Genomic DNA, 20,877 nt, shown 5'->3' with positions numbered 1-20,877 from the left:
CATTCCATTCTCAATATCAAATTAATCTCATAAGAAACTTCATCGTAATGTGGTGTAAGTTGTTTAAGTAATACACAAAAAAAAATGTGCATTATAATGCCCGAACATACAATATTTATATACTGACTGCATAGAAACAAATTCAATTTATACACATAAAAATTGTTCATTCGTAAGGCAAATATAATGATGATGATGATGATGAAAAAGAGAATAGGAAGGCAAAAGACGACGAAAGAACAAGAAGAAGTGAGAAGAATAAAGAAGAGAAGAAAGAAAGAAAAAAAAATCTACCAGCTGTTTAAGCGTTTAACCGATCAGTATTATTGTATTAATAAATATAATAAAATAACAATAAATAAGGCATAAAAAAATAGTAGATGAGAGATGAGAGAACATTTAAATGCTTTGAAGCCACCAACACCACTAGGAAGGTAGAAAAACATAAAAACCCATGTAGAATGGTTTTAGAATAAAGCATAGTAAGAATGAACATAAAAAAATGAACATAGTAAAAACAGAATAAGAAAAGAGAGGATGGAAATTATGCGGAATGGGATATGAAGTATGAGCGTAAAGTAGCTACAAATTGAGTTTAAATTAAAGGACAATAAAAAGATTTTATTGCGAATTTTTTTTAACGATTTTTTTGTTTTTGGCTTTTTTGGTTTGGTTGATTTATTGAGGGGTAATGATATTAAGTGGGTATTTTTGTCGATCTGTATGATGTGAGGAAGTTAGCTCGATTAACACTGATGCCGAAAATATTATTTTTCGTCGTTAAAATAGACTGAAATCAGTCGTAAGTTAGTCGGTAGGGCACCTTCATGTCTTGCTGTCAACGCGATGTCCTAGCGAATACAATGGGCATTTTTGGTTATTTGAAGTTGATTTAAAGGAGTTACCCAATTTTCGAACACTCAAGCTAATGAATTAGAACATTCAACACTCCAAAATTTCATCAAAATAGCACAAGTTGGTAATTCAACCCAAAAGCCGTTACTAGGCCGGCGTGACTCTGGTATGATGCCGGATTCAATTTAGAGAGAGCTACGCATACCTGGTGCTGGATTTTGGATCTATTTCTCAACTTATGTTATTCGAGTCAAATTTGTATCCAAAATTCTTGCATTTTTCTTAAAATTTCTAAAATTTTGCAGAACATGCCATCCATAAAATCCAAAATTCATCCCATCTTCTTCCCAATTCCAGTCAAGACCACCAAAAAAATATCCAAAATTCATATCCCCATAAAAATCCCATCAATTTCTCCTCTATCCCAAGAAGCCATCCCGTTTGATTTACTTTATAGATCAAATTTATCACAAAGAATAAATTTAGTCGAGACATTAAGTATGCATTCTCAAATTTCAATGTCTGAATGTCGCAAAAATAGCCATTCATCGTGCTGTTTTATGCAGAAATTAGTGTCTGAAACAGTTAACATTCACATTATGTAAAGTGATGAAATCACATCAAATTAAAGGTTTTTGTGAGCACGTGTTGATAGCTGGTCGGTAAAAGTTAACTGATTTCCAATAAAAAAATCGAAAATTTATGAAATTTGAATTTTAAAATGATGAGGAATATTGAAAAGGTGTAGGACATTTATAAGGAAATCTTTACCATAATTTGATTAATGAACATCCAAAAAATTCAAAAAATTCACAAGAATTTCTTAAAAATCAACTTAAAATTCTCAACAAGCCCTCCTTAACATTTTGTCAATCTACATCAATAAACACATAAATAATTCATTTTTCTCTCAGAGATTTCCATTCAAATCCATTAAATTTATCGATCGATTTAATGATTAATTGAGTTCTACCCGTAAGTTTAAAGCAATCTCTGAACACATGTATCATTTATTTAATCTTGTAACAAACGAAAATTTCTCATGTTCTCAAAAAATTTTTACAATGCCATCGGTAGCAAACCAGCCTCGGGGCTCAGTCTCATTCCATACATTAATATTGTTATTATTATTATTCTCGACAAAACTATACAGCAGACCGACAAAATCTCAGAAAATCCTTCTCATCATCAACTTCCGTCAAAATTTATTGAAATCTCGAAAATTCTTTTAACTTCATAAAATCAAATTCCTCTCATTTCATTGCCTTGATGTTAATTTACGAAAATGTTTTTTTTTTTCTTGTATGTTTATAAACAGCAAGAATGAGACGGCATTAGGATGTAGTGTGACACTAGAATTTGAATGAAGGTGATCTGGAGCAGTGGTGTGGTTTATGGCAACTAGCTTTAGTGAATTTTGAGCATAATTGAATGAAATGTTTAGGATTTGGTCAATAATTGTATTTCCTGTGTTTTATATGAACAGATTACAGTTTTCTGGCAAGCTGTAGACATTTTACACTATTTTGTCATCCTATTCTGGATTTGTGTTCCTAGCCGTATTTTCTTACCTTCATTACTAGTCTGACTAGCTCAACATGCGGACACAAATTTGATATAAAATAGGTCGATTTGATAAAATTTGACAAATATGATACAAACAACAGCAACAGAGTCAGGTGGAAAGCCTTCTGTTGTAACCTAAGCTCCACATTAGAACATGGTTGCAATCTAAATTTAATCTATCACTAGTCTGAGGGTCTAGGTCTGGCATCCTAAATTTTCAATTTTCAGATTAAATGCCTAAATTCACATAATTTGTATGATTTGTGATCATACCAATATGGTGCTAGGGTATGACACGACTAGTGCTAGGGTATGGTCACAAATCATGCCAATTATGTGAATTTAGGCATTCAATCTGAAAATTAAAAATTTTGGATGCCAATCTTCAAAATTCTGTTCTGTCTTCCTGCATCAGAATAGTTCTCATTGCCTTGAAGACTTTCTTATCGTTGTACTTCAAGAATTGGTGGTCAAGTGGATCAAGAAATTCTTCTGCGGTCTCGCCCCGGTTTCAGTCATGTTTTCCTCCTTTCTAGGTCTCCAAAGCTAACATCTGTCATTTCTATGGACACATGTAGAGTCACAATAATTGGACATTTAAGGTTTGATAATTTGATATCCCTAATTTGCGTACAACTCCCATTGAGATTGAAAAATTTTCTTCATAGACATATTTAAAATAAAATATAATTTCAATTACATTCACACATATTTTGAGTAGCATATATACACACTGAGTAAGTGATGAGATAGAGAGTAAGTAATACTCAACATAACAACAACAACAAAAAAATATTTAAGAAAAAGAAGAAGAAGAGAAGATCAAAACAACAACAACAAGAACAACAATATAGATTGAAATGTGAATGAGAACGGCAGTAACAGCATATTTTTTTTCATTTCTTTTCTTTTCCTGTGAGTTGGCACGAGCGAAGCACTTTATTTAAGTCTCTGATCTATCTATAAATGTATCTGTTAACTGAGTGTATGGTTATTCACTCAATGTGTATGGTTTTTTGATCGCTTCTTTTTTTTCCCTCATTCCCTTTTCATCTTCTTTACTGTATGGAATAATATGGATAACGAAGATGATGCGAGAGAGAGAGCAAAAGATTCATTGATGTGAGAGAACAGGAGAGGAAATATTTCATATGGAAGTGCTTAAAATGTGCTAGAGAACAAGATGAAATGTAAAATAATAAAAAAAGATTTGTTTCTTGTTACATTTTTGTTTCTTTTTTTTTGTTGCTGTTGCTTGTTGTTGCTTTAAATTCTCATTCTGACTCTCTTCATTTCTCCACATTCGGATGACTGAGCATTGCTCTTGAAGAATTCTTTTTTATTATACATTCTCATACACAAAGTTTTAAGTAAACTACTTAATAATGTTTGAAAATTGGACATGATATGGGGAGTTGGAACTACTGAAGAAAAAAAAGATAAATTAATTAATTAAATTTGATTTGGGTGTGAGTTTGAGCTGTTTAATGGAGATTGAATTATTGTTTTAAAAGGGATATAGTTTTGTGAATTTATGGATATTGGGGAATATACATATTTAGAGACGACTCTTTATTTTTGGAATTTTGATTAAAAACTACTTAAACTTATCCAAATGAGCTGAAATTTCGCCAGTTTGTACAGTTTTTAATGAAAATCCATAATAACAAAACCATTTTACTATAATTAAGCCATTTATAACCGTTAACTTTTCAAAATTCTGCTGCAAAAGTTTAGAGACGATCAATTTTTGATAAAATATTTCTGTTAATACATGCTTAACATAACTTTTAATGATCATAAATTATGATTTCTATATTTAGCTTTATATTTATGCAAAAAAAGGATTCGAAAACACGTGCTTTCATTACTTTTTTTGAATTTTAATCAATATTATTTTAACTGAAACGTATTGTATTTTTATTAAACTTTCCAAATATGTATAGTTTATTATGGTAAAAATGAAGATAAAAATTTAAACAAACCCGAGTGAGTAACTAGTTAAATCTTGACAAAGCCTTTGAATTACCAGTTACTTACCAATGAACTTGACATAGGGACGACTAATGACATATTTGGAACGTTCCATTTAACTAGACATATGTACAGTACTTATGTCTAGTTAATGTCTAGTCAACCATAACCGTTTAACGTACACGGAATTTGACAAAAAAAATATAATGTGTTGATATGAATTTATTTGTTAATTTAATTATTTTGGAAAAAGCAGAACGGAAATCACACGTTTGAAAATGTCATAAAAACAATTTGGCAAGTCTTATAGTAACGAACTAATGCACTTTGGCAAAAGTCGTTAAGTGCACGCCATTTATTGCATATAAATATATTAAAACACTGTTGACTTGCACTTATAAAAGTGATTTCTGATTGCACTTGTGAATATGGTTTCATGCTACTTTCTGTGATTTCTGCTTTCACTTGTGAAGTATATGGTTTCATAAAAATTTCTTTACAAATCAACTTTCCAAAAGTCTAGTTAAAGTCTAGTCAATTCTTGTTACTGTCAAGACATTTTTGGCAAGATAAATGGCTAGTAGAATCATGTCTAATACTAGATATTGACTAGCTGTGTCCACTCGGGAAAGTTGTTCGTTCCTTGCAGGTTTTCTCATACAACACAACACATCATTGGACAAAACTATTTAACTAATGCTTAACAATTTACAATTTAGGTATCATTTTGTTGGATTTTGTGTATACTTTAACGTTGATAAGCTTTTGGATTTTTAAGACAAGTGTCCAACAAGAAAAAACTGCAAGTCAGTTTGTTTCTCTATAGACTTCTTAATATGAAAATAACTTTTATGAATAATTAACTTGTCGAATTACATTGAATAATAATGCAGTTTTTGGTTGTTTAAGTTTATTTTAAAACAAAAACCAGCATTATTTTAACATAAAAAGATAATTTTAGGAATTTTATTTTTCTATTGTTTGAGATCACAAACTGAGTTACTGTTTCACCGGTTATTTCTTGTTGGACACTTGTCTTAAAAATCCAAAAGCTTATCAAGTTACAACAAAATGATACCTAAATTGAAATTGTTAAGCATTAGTTAAATAGTTTTGAAGATGTGTTGTGTTGTATGTGAAAACCTGCAAGGAACGAACAACTTTGTTTAAATTTTTATCTTAAACGCATTTTTACCATAATAAACTATACATATTTGGAAAGTTTAATAAAAATACAATACGTTTCAGTTAAAATAATATTGATTAAGCATAGATTTAATAAAATTTTGATTAAAATATGGCCGCCATTTTGAAATTCAAAAAAAGTAATGAAAGCACGTGTTTTCGAATCCTGCATAAATATAAAGCTAAACATAGAAATCATAATTTATGATCATTAAAAGTTATGTTAAGCATGTATTAACAGAAATATTTTATCAAAAATTGATCGTCTCTAAACTTTTGCACTTTGAGAATTTTGAAAAGTTAACGGTTATTTTTAAATGGCTTAATTATAGTATAAATGGTTTTGTTATTATGGATTTTCATTAAAAACTGTACAAACTGGCGAAATTTCAGCTCATTTGGATAAGTTTAAGTGCAGTTTTTAATCAAAATTCCAAAAATAAAGAGTCGTCTCTAAACTTTTGCACGCTACTGTATGTTAATGTAGCTTTTGGGTTTATATGCTGTTGTGCTTCTACACTGAGCATATGGGCCATAGTACAATAGCTCGATTATGAGGTTTAATGCCTTAATTACGAGGCACAGAGCTGTCACTAAGAAGAGCTTGAATTTGGAGTCGAGTCGACTTTAATACAAAATCTGAGTCAACTTTAAGCTCTACTGAAGGGTACACAAGTTTGTTGGCTATATTGATCAATTGTGTTCCATAACTACCCTCAGTTGGTGCCTAAAGTTGACTCTTTAGCATCCACAAGCCTTTGGTAGTCCACAGGCTGATGAATGAAGTACAATGAGTAAAAAAAGATGGTTTCAGCCAAAAACTGCGTGCTTGCATTTCAGATGTGCATTTCCTGCATTTAAAATGAACAGGCCAGCAGTTTTGATCTATTCTTTATAGTTCGTTCAATGCTGCAGTAATTTACACAAACTTTGTTATAAAGCCAGCATACAGTTAGATGGAAAGTCTTTTGTAGTAACCTAGACTCCTTATCGGGGTTCCTCATAATTCGACCAATAATGAAGGCCTGCACATAGAAAAAAATTGAAAACCATCCAAAAAATGCCCAACAATAATCCATAAACAGAGTTCAAACCCCTGAGCTTAATAAAATAATAAACAGTATTAAAAGTTTAGTTGTGGTAACTGGTAACCTTGTTCACATCTCAACTCCCTTGTACGGTTCATTTACATGCCTTCTATTTCCTTCTTCTTATACCTCCATCATCATCTTCTCCTCCTTTTTTTAGAATATTATTTCTCTGTTGCTGTTTATTGTTGATGATGATGATATTTGTTTAACATATGAGTCTCTCATGTTCCCTTCTTCTTAATCACTCATTCTTATTTCTCATAAATTTATTCTTTCCGAGAGGAGTTTTTCGACTTGTTTAATTAATTTAAATTAAATTAAATTCACAAAAAAAAAAAAAAATCTCATTCTTTTTATACTCAGTAAGATGAATGCTAATAATATAAATAACACATTGTAGATGATGATGACGATGATGGATGGCTTATTTATAGTGTTAACGTTGTTAGCACTTTATTGTGATACAAAATTAAGATTTTTCTGGTCCTTATAAATTCTAATAAATTTATTTAATTTTTTTTTTTATTGACATATTTATGGGATTAAATCTTTTAGTTGTGATTTTGTGAATACAATTATGATAATGTGATGAAATTAGATGATTTGATGACGATTAATTTGTAGGGATTAGTTTAAAAAAGGGGTGAATTTTTGAATATTTTCATTCGGTTTTATAGTTTAAGATGTGTGACAAAATTTGAGAAAAATTGATTTTTAATTTAAGGGGCCGCAGTAATCAGATCATTGATAATTCAGCTTTAAGTTAGTTCTAATCTTGTCTACATATACTCGAATAACATAAATTGGTTAATTGATCGAAAGTAATCAATCTTGCTTCAGGCTATCGTGGTTCCGACTTGGTGTTTGGTTTTAGTTTGAGTTCGACACCATGCTCAGTGTCACGCCGACTTGGTGCCAGATTTTGGATCAATTAACTGATTTATGGTGTTTGGTTTGTTAATTCAGCTTGGTTGTAAGCATCAACTTTTTAACAGTTTAGTTACTAGGGTTATTGATCACTTACTATTAGGCAGAGGTCATATTCGACTACTTATTAAATTCAAGTCGAATTTTGTATACAACACCCAAGTCGGTGGGGTCAAGAGGCACCTTATCAACTTAAAGAAGCTATAGTAGACTTTAGGGCATTCTCGGTAACTTTAAAGCATTTTTCTCACTTCAAGGATATCTTAAAATATCCAAAAATTAAAGGATGTCTTAAAATATCCTATAGTCAATAACAGCTTCAAAGTTAGCACTAGAAACCAGCTACGGGACTCTCTAAACTCATTTTCCTTGACCACCACCTCACAAAACCCCTTAAAAATACTTCATACAGCTTCATGCCTAATAAAATTTAAAGCAAAAGTTTCTAGAACATCCAATAAAATTTCCATCCAATCTCAACAAATCCACATGTTACCACATGCTTCAATAAGCCACAAAAACTGGTCCGCATACTTCACAATGTCTTTGTTCCCTCTCATCATAGTCTATAAATATTTTTTTAAAAGCTCATAAAATCACCGAATAAATTATCGAATTGATCATCGAGTGAATAAATCCAATTCAAAAAGGCCTTTTATAGTCTTTGATACATTGTTTCATGTTATACAATATTCTGCATTATCATTGTACAGCACCTATAGATTTAGTTGAACATAAAACATAAAGATCTTCATAAAGATTATGAAGGATTAACTGTATTATTATTATTATTATTATTATTTTAAAGAGATTATCCAATGTGAAGAAGCTTTTGTTGTTTGTCTCGCCACACAATCTACAATCTATACAATATATTTCTTCATCTTATTGCTCTTGTTATTCACCATGCATATTTGTTTCTTCTTATGGCGATGCATTTTTCTTCAACATAATAAATATTATAATATTGTATGGATATATAAACTCAGAGAGACTCTTAAGGGCCTCTTCTTATTCACTCACATCCATGACATCCAGAATGATTTCTTGTCTCTCTCCTTATTCTCGTTTATTTCATCTTCACTTGGTGCTTACATGAGTATGGCTAAACTATAGACACAAATCGGCATTTTATTTATATTTATAATATACATTCAAACATACATTGAGGGGCATAACATAACAACTCAACTATATAAATTTTTATTTTTTTTTTGTGATTTCTTTAATAATAAAAATGCTAAGAAAGACGAGCAAACGAACGGAATGAAGATAAAAATGACGATGGAAAGAAAAATCAAATAAAATAAATTTAATTGTGGAATAAAAGGCGGGAATGAGAGAAGAAATATGGATGATAAAGTTTATAGATTTTTGACCCTTGAGTGGAATTATTGTTGGATTTTTTTTGGTATGGTAATCTCGTATCGTGAATAGGCACATGGTTTAGAAAAATTCTAGAACATAGTGTCTATAGGATAGTGCCAATCTGGTTCGGGCTGAATTCTATTCAAATATGACAATAGCTGATGACATTATGTTGATACTTTTCGACTTTTTCACACCATGTGGCCTTCGGGCATGCTTCATGCAATCTGAAATATTGCTTGTCACTTTACGATTTAGCGGTGATCGCATTGACCCGGATTGCATGCGGTATCAAAATGGCTAAAAATCGGGAAACTTGTAAGCTTGACTCTAGGCCCAGACTTGATTCAATGAAATCTGGCTTTTGCCATGAATTCAGATTCAAGTCAGTCTGGGACTGGATTTTCGGCAATTATCATGCCCTGTGCTTTCCGAGGGCCTGTTGAAATTTTAGGATCCGTTTGAATGCTGCTGTAAATTGCTTTGATTATTTGGGTACTCGCATAGACAAAAAGCATGCTCATGAGAATATTCACAACTTTATATTGATTTTGCGTACTTATGAGAATGTTTATTTAGATGAATATGCTTATTGTCTATTAGGGATACTTATGAAATTGGATTATTCTGATTAATCACTGTAATTCTGATTTTGTTCACCACAAATAAGGTGCTAAGAAGGAAGGGTAAAGGTTGATAGGCATTCACGATTACTTAGTTATGCATATTGATCGAGAATGCAAGATGCAAGGGGATGAAAAATTCTCAATAAATATAATTTCAAGTACCACAGAAGCCTAAAGTCGACCATTTTGACAATTTCAAGCTTAAATGGTCAAAAATCACCAAAAATTACGATAATTTCTAGAGAAACCTTTAATAATTCCAGATTATAACCACAACTCACCAACATTTCTAAAATTATTAACTGCATTTTCTACAGATGATTGGCATTCTGCCTCTCTTTATTGTGACTAACTAAAATTCCTCTAAAAAAATTTCTGACAAAATTCCCTCAAGACACTCAAAAAAAAATGTGAAAAAGCGATTCACCAATTTCTTTTGAAATTCAAGCGACAGTCATTCGGTTAAGGAATAAAAAAATTATTAATATTTTGACGAAACGACAATTTATCCTCATTGTCATTAAAATGTGTGTACATTTCATGGTAAAAAATTTGTGTAAAAAATATATCCAACTGTGAAAATGCAAATTTCATTTAAAGTACATTTCATTCATTGTTGTTTGTGTGTCATAAAGGAAAGAAATAAAGACATTGTAAAGAATTTTCATTTGAAAATGAGCAAATGACTGTATGAGCATAATGAAAGAGCAGCAGAAGTAAAAAAGAAAAAAATGCCGAGCACACACATTTGTGTTTTGATATTGTACATTAACAGCAAAACAGCACAGAAAAAAAAAATGCCAGCCTTTTTAAAATAAAATAGGATAAATGAAATTCTGAGAAATTTGTCGGTGCCGAAGACACAGTCGAGGCAAGAAGCAAAAATTATATTTTTACAGAGATTTTTTTTATTTTATTTTGTTGTGTATTGGAATGGATGCTTATTGAAAGGTATAACATCGCTCTTCATCTCATGATTTTAATTTTCTGACAATTGGAGAATTTTTTTTTCTCTTCTGTTCCTTCTTCTTCTGCTCTTTTTCTTCCTTTTTTTTCATTCTCATACACGTCTTCTTCATCTTCACTTTTTTTTTGTTGTTTTCAAGCGACGATTTGGATTGGGATTTTGTGTACAGTAAGTGATCCATAAAATGGAACATATTTTATATCAAAAAATGATACTAAAGACCTCTTCAGAAATGAATTTATTTGTGCTGTAAAGGAACGGAAAGAAAGACACAAAAAAAATGTCTACGGGTGGCCGGTCTTTAAGGCAGCCATGAACCACTGTAGCAGACGATTCAATAATCTAAAAATGCAGTTTTTTTTATATAAATAAAAAAATATACATCTATACATCGCTATGTCGGGGTGGTAGAGTCGATCAAAAGAGAATTCATCTTGACATGAATATTCCGAAGAATTGCATGCAATCAAATGATGAAAGGCAAAATGTTTACCGGCATTTTTAATGATCTGAATTTCTTTTGAATTCTGGAATGCCTTTATTTTTGCCTTTTTTGATATAATTATTTAGTCGTCTTCTGTAAATGCCAATAATTTTTATTTGGTTTGTCTTTTTTGAGGATGGGAAAGAATATCTGGGAATGTGAGGCTTTTGACAGACACTGACCATGTATTGACTTGTTTTGGGGTTCATAAGTGTCTAAAGTTTGAGGAGATCTCCTTAGAATTGACATTGAATTCTCAGCATGATCTGTAATCACTTAGACATCAGATTTAGCTTCCATACTTTATTACTTACCCTTACTGTCAAGTAAACCAATGATTTGCAGTCATATCTGGCCATATCTTTACATAACACATACTTCAGACCAGACACAAATAAAAAAGCATCAAAAAAATCAGCCAGACCATCCCCAAAACCCTCATTACCACACTTTCAACAGAAATTCAATGCAAAGCCTCGCCAATGTCAATTAATAAATTTGAAGGACGTCAAAATTATCATCAGGACACAACCTCACGTTGTAAATTCATCAATTTAATACCCAAACTCACCGTCATCCGCAATTATTTCATCATTTTATTTTTTTTTTTGTTTCCCCAGCAATAGCACGAGCGTAGCAATGTGATCACTTACCACCATATAAATAAAAATATGTTATACACGCAAGATGCACGACCATCCATAAAAATATAATAAAGAATATAAAATAACCGATAAACGCAATAAAGAAATCGTCAAATGGTTTTTTGGAGTAAGCGGAGAAATAAGAAGATATTGTGAGGGGCAGGTGTAACTGCGCTCTTGAATTTTAATTAAAAGCAGACTATAAGTATAGAAGGAATATTATAAAGTTAATGTCATGAGCACGTGTGCGTCTTGAAAATGTGGCTAGCAAACCTTTTTTTTTTTAAAGCTGTCACTTAGCCTGCCGTACATGTATATTTATATATACACACATTTTTTGACAATTAAAATATGTTATTTCATTCAAGTGTGCGTCTCGCTTATTAAAACACAACATAATCCTCATTTTTATCTCTCAATAGTTACATCGTACTAATCTTTTGTACGTAAATGAGTGTCATTATTATTGACTTACACTAGTTTATGTTATGTTGAGTGGATTGCTTGAAGGATGTGTGGAAGGAATAGAATGGAAGTTAGTAAGTAATGGAATGAATTGAGTGGAATTTTGTTTGAGCAGTTGATAGTTTTGAGGACATAATCTTTTGGGGGGAATGGTTTTGAGAATTCTTGGTTGCAGCTTGATGTCAACGTTAACTGGAAGCACCTGAATTCTACCAGTTGTGGCTTTAAATTGAAATTTCTATTAATCTGTCTATTAATCTGCATATTGGGAATCGGACTAGCATAACCCCTTGAGCCAAAATGGAAAGATTTTCGCCAGACTTTTTTTGTCCGTCCGATTTTGCCAGATTTTTGCAAGAAATTGGACGATTTTTTTATGCACGAAAAAATCCGTCCGATTTTGAAAGATTTTTGGACGATATTGCCAGAAAAAAAATCTTGCATTTTCTGGCAAAAATCTGACGAATCTTATACGTCCGACTTTTGCCAGAATTTGCCAGACATAATTTTTGATAAAACGTCCGAAATGTCTTCCAGTTTTCGGTCCGATTGTGCAAGATAAATCTTGCAAAAATCGGATAAAAAAGTCTTTCGAATATCGGACAGAAATTGAAAGATTCTTGAACCAGAGTTGGCAGGACTTTAAAGTGGAGTCCGGACTTTGAAAGTCCGGACTTTCAAAGTCCGGACTTTGAAAAAAAAAAGCGGAGTCCGGACTTTCAAAGTCCGGACTTTAGTGGAGTCCGGACTTTAGAATAGTCCGGACTTTGAAAGTCCGGACTTTGGGACTTTGGGAGTCCGAAAAGTCCCATACAAATTTTTTTTTTTTTTTTAAAAGTATTTTAATATTTTTTTTTTTCGATTACACTGCTTAACCCGAGCTAAAAAATTGATTTTTTTGACATTTTTTTCGGTTACACTGCGTAGCCCGAGCTAAAAAAGTGAAATTTTTGACATTTTTTTCGGTTACACTGCGTAACCCGAGCTAAAAAATTGATTTTTTTGACATTTTTTTCGGTTACACTGCGTAACCCGAGCTAAAAAATTGATTTTTTTGAAATTTTTTTCGGTTACACTGCGTAACCCGAGCTAAAAAATTGATTTTTTTGACATTTTTTTCGGTTACACTGCGTAACCCGAGCTAAAAAAGTGAATTTTTTGACATTTTTTCGGTTACACTGCGTAACCCGAGCTAAAAAAGTGAAATTTTTGACATTTTTTTCGGTTACACTGCGTAACCCGAGCTAAAAAATTGATTTTTTTGACATTTTTTTCGGTTACACTGCGTAACCCGAGCTAAAAAATTGATTTTTTTGAAATTTTTTTCGGTTACACTGCGTAACCCGAGCTAAAAAATTGATTTTTTTGACATTTTTTTCGGTTACACTGCGTAACCCGAGCTAAAAAAGTGAATTTTTTGACATTTTTTCGGTTACACTGCGTAATCCGAGCTAAAAAGTGAAATTTTTGACATTTTTTTCGGTTACACTGCGTAACCCGAGCTAAAAAATTGATTTTTTTGACATTTTTTTCGGTTACACTGCGTAACCCCAGCTAAAAAATTGATTTTTTTGACATTTTTTTCGGTTACACTGCGTAACCCGAGCTAAAAATTTGAATTTTTTGACATTTTTTTCGGTTACACTGCGTAACCCGAGCTAAAAAATTGATTTTTTTTGACATTTTTTTCGGTTACACTGCGTAACCCGAGCTAAAAAAGTGAATTTTTTGACATTTTTTTCGGTTACACTGCGTAACCCGAGCTAAAAAAATGATTTTTTCTACATTTTTTTCGGTTACACTGCGTAACCCGAGCTAAAAAAATGATTTTTTCGACATTTTTTTCGGTTACACTGCGTAACCCGAGCTAAAAAAATGATTTTTTTGACATTTTTTTCGGTTACACTGCGTAACCCGAGCTAAAAAATTGATTTTTTTGACATTTTTTTCGGTTACACTGCGTAACCCGAGCTAAAAAATTGATTTTTTGACATTTTTTTCGGTTACACTGCGTAACCCGAGCTAAAAAATTGATTTTTTTGACATATTTTTCGGTTACACTGCGTAACCCGAGCTAAAAAATTGATTTTTTTGACATTTTTTTCGGTTACACTGCGTAACCCGAGCTAAAAAATTGATTTTTTGACATTTTTTTCGGTTACACTGCGTAACCCGAGCTAAAAATTTGAATTTTTTGACATTTTTCGGTTACACTGCGTAACCCGAGCTAAAAATTGAATTTTTTGACATTTTTTTCGGTTACACTGCGTAACATGACTTGAAAAAGTGGTTTTTGGACTTTGTTACGCAGTGTAACCGAAAAAAATGTCAAAAAATTCACTTTTTTAGCTCGGGTTACGCAGTGTAACCGAAAAAAATGTCAAAAATTTCACTTTTTTAACTCGGGTTACGCAGTGTAACCGAAAAAAATGTCAAAAAATTCAATTTTTTAGCTCGGGTTACGCAGTGTAACCGAAAAAAATGTCGAAAAAATCATTTTTTTAGCTCGGGTTACGCAGTGTAACCGAAAAAAATGTCAAAAAATTCAATTTTTTAGCTCGGGTTACGCAGTGTAACCGAAAAAAATGTCAAAAAATTCACTTTTTTAGCTCGGGTTACGCAGTGTAACCGAAAAAATGTCAAAAAATTCACTTTTTTAGCTCGGGTTACGCAGTGTAACCGAAAAAATGTCAAAAAATTCACTTTTTTAGCTCGGGTTACGCAGTGTAACCGAAAAAAATGTCAAAAAATTCACTTTTTTAGCTCGGGTTACGCAGTGTAACCGAAAAAAATGTCAAAAAATTCACTTTTTTAGCTCGGGTTACGCAGTGTAACCGAAAAAAATGTCAAAAAATTCACTTTTTTAGCTCGGGTTACGCAGTGTAACCGAAAAAATGTCGAAAAAATCATTTTTTAGCTCGGGTTACGCAGTGTAACCGAAAAAAATGTCAAAAAAATCAATTTTTTAGCTCGGGTTACGCAGTGTAACCGAAAAAAATGTCAAAAAATTCACTTTTTAGCTCGGGTTACGCAGTGTAACCGAAAAAATGTCAAAAAATTCACTTTTTTAGCTCGGGTTACGCAGTGTAACCGAAAAAATGTAGAAAAAATCATTTTTTAGCTCGGGTTACGCAGTGTAACCGAAAAAAATGTCAAAAAATTCACTTTTTAGCTCGGGTTACGCAGTGTAACCGAAAAAAATGTCAAAAATTCACTTTTTTAGCTCGGGTTACGCAGTGTAACCGAAAAAAATGTCGAAAAAATCATTTTTTTAGCTCGGGTTACGCAGTGTAACCAAAAAAAATGTCAAAAAATTCACTTTTTTAGCTCGGGTTACGCAGTGTAACCGAAAAAAATGTCGAAAAAATCATTTTTTTAGCTCGGGTTACGCAGTGTAACCAAAAAAAATGTCAAAAAATTCCCAAAGTCCTAAAGTCAAAGTCTCAAAGTCCCAAAAGTCCGGACTTTCATAGTCCGGACTTTCGTGGAGTCCGGACTTTCAAAGTCCGGACTTTAGTGGAGTCCGGACTTTCAAAGTCCGGACTTTTGGGACTTTTCGGACTTTTAAAGTCCGGACTCCAAAGTCCTGCCAACTCTGTCTTGAACGATGTTGCCAGATATTTTTTGATTTTTTTTTGAAATTTTCAGAAAATCTTATAAGTTATAAATTTTTGATTTGAACAAGATTATGCCGTACTTTTTTTTACTAGATTAACTAGAAGTAGAGATTTCGGTTTCTCGTTATTAAATTATCTTGATTTTAAACCCAAAATGATTTGATTATTAGATGACTATATTGCATAAAGGGAATTCGACAATTTCCTCGCAATGCAGCTTCTAATTAGTAGATTATGATGGAGAATTAAAAAACAAACTAATTACAAATTATTGATAACGCCATACGTTAAAAAACACCAACTTCCGAATCTTAACGAATTCAATTCATTCGCATGTGAATAAGAAGTGAATAAAATACACTTAAACTAAACATTTTAAAAATGTAAAAAAAAATTTTTTTCTATAAGTACAATATAAATTTAATTCAAAAAGTTTTATTCAAAATATAATTATATTTCATGTTTGAAATTCACTGGTAACTTATATATGTCTTTTGCCATACATAAAGTTATATAATTTCAGATAGCGGTAGCTCAGCGGTTAAGTGTACGACTTCAAACAATCTTCAAATCAAGCGATCCTAGGTTCGAATCCCAAGACAAATCTGGCATAATCTGGCAAAAATCGGACGAGTATAAAAGGTTTTAAAAAGATTAATAAGCTTGTGAAGTATATGAGAAAGATAAAAAAGATGGGAAAAATATAATTTTTAAAATTTTTTAATAAAAAATCTTGCAATATCTTCCAAAATCTGGCAAAAATCGTCCAAAACTTGCATGCAAGTTAGTCAGGTTATGGACGATTTGTCTGGCAAAATCTTGCAAAAATCGGACCGATAAAAAAATCGGTCCGATTTATAGCTGTTTTCTTGCATTGTCGTGCAGTTAAGGATTTTCAATGTATGGAAAATCTTGCAAAGTCTGGCAAAAATCGTTCTCGGGCAAAAATCTTGCATTCGAATTCTGGCAATATCGTCCAAAAATCTTGCCATTTTGGCGCTAGGGACAGGATCTAAAAGGCTTGTTTTTATGACAAAGACATCAAACCTAACAGAAGTGACATTAAACTCACCCTCGAGCCATGTAAGATGTTAGGAATTAGACTATACTAATCAAACCTCAACTTTAAGTGATTCTGGATTCGGTTGGCTTAATCAGACACCTAGTCAGAGCTGGATTTTCGATTAATCGATCGATTAATTGATTTATTGACGTGTTGCCTTCTAGCTAGGTACTGATCTGTTTAATATCATTATCGTCAATCACAACTCAAGCATGCCTGTATACTAACTTCCCATACATCAGCACTCGAGATTCCAAACTTCCTTCTAAAATCCTCAATATCACCCTCATAACAAAACCCTCATGATCCAATCTACACACTCATGACTGATATATATCTACACACAAAAGTATGTCATCATAACCATCTTTATGCCAATGACTGACTATAATGATGATCATGATCCTCTTTCCCCCTCTTCATATTTGTCTACATACGCATTAAGTGGAAAGAATTTATTTAAAGAAGTTCAAGGTGTTTGAAAAGCATCAACAAATTATCTCGAAAATTTTGTTTTTACTTCTCTTCAAATAAAAGAAGGAAAGAAATTTTTTTTTTGTATATTCTCCGAGACGTAGACACAACTGCCATGTGTTGCATAAAAAAAATATACACACATGTGTGTTGATATACTTTTTTTTTCTATATATTCCTGTTCAAGAGTTTCAAAAAAGACTGAATAAAAATTGAATTGAGACGAGTTGAAGAAGGAATGAAGAGAAAGAAAAAAATATAATTTTTGTGTATGGAAATGTATCCTTCCTGTTTCTACGGCTGCTCGCTTTATATTATTTTTTTTTAAATTCAACTAATTTTATTTAGTCTGGAATGATTTTTTTTCCTTCTCTCTTGCTTGTTTTTGAGTTGTTGCTGTTTGTTTGGTTCAAATGCAATATAATTTATTGCTTAAAGTTTTTGTCTCAATGAAATTTTATTTGAATCGTTGAGGTTGTCTATTTGTTACGTCTGTGATTAAGGGGGGCATGAGAAACATCTAACAGCTTCTTGATCGTTGCAATTTTGTCTTATGGATCTTTACTTATCCAGGTCTGAAAAATCTAAAACTTATCTGTTAATATAAGCGTAAGAGGGCTAATGACAGCTTAATGAGTGAGGGTTCGTAAAAACATCCCACAAAAACCTGAACCTAAAGTTAATAGGGAGATCCATATCCCTCATTTGACGACATTACTGCCTGTAGCCTTTGAAGAGAGGCTGTGCTTGCAGTAATTCATGATGGATTTCCATTCCAAGTCTTGAATCCATGATCGATGGGTCGGTGTGCGTTGAATCAGTTCCCAATAATGAAACCAGTTCTCCACCGAGTCACTGACAATGCACCTAACTTAATCAATTTGATGGCTAAACAGATCAGTTACAAACCAAAACCCTTCCTTAGATGACGTCTCAAGGACGTTTCCTGATAGGCAAAGAGACCGCTTTTAGGTACCGTAGTGGCATTTCTGTACCATGAAAACATGCTCCATAAGACCTTAAAACCATTGAAACATGAAAGTTATTGCTCTAGTAAGCTCTATTGCTAAAAACTCCAGCAATCCTTAAAATCTCATTCCTTAATCAACTATCATTTACAAATAACTCCCAAAAATCCCAAAATTCAGGACAATTTTTCATTTTAACAAAACGTGTCGCTAATTGTCACATTTTGTGCATTTTATAGTTCACATTGTTGCTCGATCACTCGAGATGTTCTCGTGTTATAAAAATGTTAACTTGCAGAATGTCATGGTCATAGATTTGGTGCAGTATGAAGAGTTTTTTAGATGGATTAGGATTTTTTTTATGGCTTTTGAATATTTTATAATAGCTGATGCAATACTTTTTCTAATTTGTTATAAAATATTGCTTCCAATAATTTATAGTCATATTTATAACTACTTATGACATATGTTAATTAACACCAATCACCAAAAATATTTGCATTTTTAAATAGGTTAAAGACAAATTCAATTAACCTCGAGCAGTTTTAGCGCCTTTTGATTCGGTTTCGGGAAAGACATAAAAATCCTGAAATTGAAGCAGCTTTAAATATTTCTAGAATGTCATTTGATGCCGATTTTATGGCAAATCATATTTCTTAAACTAAACTGCCTCATAATTTTTGAAGTGATTGAGTTTCAGTGACCAATTAACAGCGGCTTCTTAGAAATATTTGCTATTTTGCGATCTGTAGATCTGATTCATATTAAATGACTTTCTTTTATGTCTTTCAATAATTTGTTTGACTTCACAATTTAAGTTGAAACTTGGACAGTTCATTGCCCAAACCGTGTGAAAAAGTCTGCCAAGCTAACAGCAAGTTGGTTGGTAAAATAAAATAAAAAAAAATAAACATTAGCTTTGCAGACCTTAAGGTCCATAGCTGCGCGTTTATATGCGTTTCATGGCTACTGGGAGTTTAACGAGGGAGGATTCGCCAGATCTCTCGCTCAAACCTAGACCTACAGTTTATAGTGGAATCCGAACCACTTCTTTGATGACATTACTGCCTGTAGCCTTCAAAGGGAGGCTGTGAGCCGCGTTTCCACTACATATGATTCGAAAAAGGACATGTGAAAAATTTCCCATACCGAGTCTCGAACCCATGATCGCTAAATCGGTGTTGCAATAATTATGTACCGAAGTACTAAACCATTCCGCCACCGAGCCACCTCGACTCACAGTTGGTAAAATAGTCAAAAAAATTATTTGTCATAATAACTTTTAAAATTAAAGTTGTTCTTATCAGATTTTTAGGTTTTAGACCAGTTTTTTTAAGTTAATAGAGAATTTAAATTTATTTTTGAAAAATTTTCTTCAAAAATTTACATTTTGTGGATTTATGTGTATTTTTCCATACAAAGTTCTAAAACTGCGGTTTTTCCTTTCAAAACCGCGGTTTTTTAAAAACCGCTTTTTAGGGTCAAAAAGTGCGGTTATGCGGTTTTCGTAAAACCGCTTCCAGAAACCCTACCCCATAACGACCTCACTCTACAACAACATACCTACTTCCATCATTATACACCAATAATTTCCTAGAACTAAGCTTTTAAGTTTACTTTGTTATTTCCAATCTGTTTGATTATCAATTTTGTGTGCAATATTGACTCAATCTTTTTGACAAAAAAAAATAAAAAAATTATTGAAAATTTTCCTTTGATTCGCTTTTTCTCAAGAACAAAGACAGAATCATCAAAGGAATGAAAATGTCAAATATATGAAATATTTTTTATATTTCATCCCCTTTTTTTCTATCCAATTCTTCTTAACTTTTTTGTTTATTTTTGGCTCTTTAATGGCAAATATTTTTATACACAATTTCTATTCTGATGGGAGTTGTTTGGGGGTTTTGTGATGGATTTTGGGGACTATACGCTAATATGAAGATGCACTGAGAGGACAGAGTTTAGAAATGGGTCGAAAATTCAGTCTCAAGACGGGAATTTAGCCTCAGGCCGGCTTGAGTTAGGATTTCATTTCATCTGCTTTGGGGCAAGATTAACGGTGGTTTGGGGTCGGATATTATGAAATTCTAACACTCTGTGTCTTACGAGATTTAAATTTGTTGGATATACATTGTTCAAATCAAATTAGTTGACTGTACACCCACTTTAGGACACCAAACCTGATTTCAACTGTTCCAAACGTCTTCAATATTTAAGCATCAATCCCAAAAAACTCTGAATCATCTACAACCTTCTTGCCTACAGTTTTGATCAATAATATCTACAAAACATTCAATCGACCCCAAATTAAAGAGTGGAATAGCTTAACATCCTTTTCATCTGCTTCGAATATTTTTCTCCTTATCCCACACGTAATACATCCAATACATATACAACATAAGAAAGTTAAGAAATGCGAAGATGGCACTTCTACATTATACACCACACAGAGAGTTGAATCGAACGAAGAATGGAGACGAAAAAAAGGACACTTAGAGGACGATTGTGAAATATCATTTTTCTTGCCTTTTTTTTCCTTCTTTTATATAAAAATTGTATATAATATTATGTGTATGTTCACTTTTATCCACATGATGAGG

Source organism: Chironomus tepperi, unplaced genomic scaffold, assembly GCF_022539635.2.
Source record: "Chironomus tepperi strain 1889 unplaced genomic scaffold, CSIRO-AGI_Ctep_v1 contig_306, whole genome shotgun sequence".
Lineage (NCBI taxonomy): Eukaryota > Metazoa > Arthropoda > Insecta > Diptera > Chironomidae > Chironomus > Chironomus tepperi.
Note: the sequence above shows the minus strand (reverse complement) of the source record.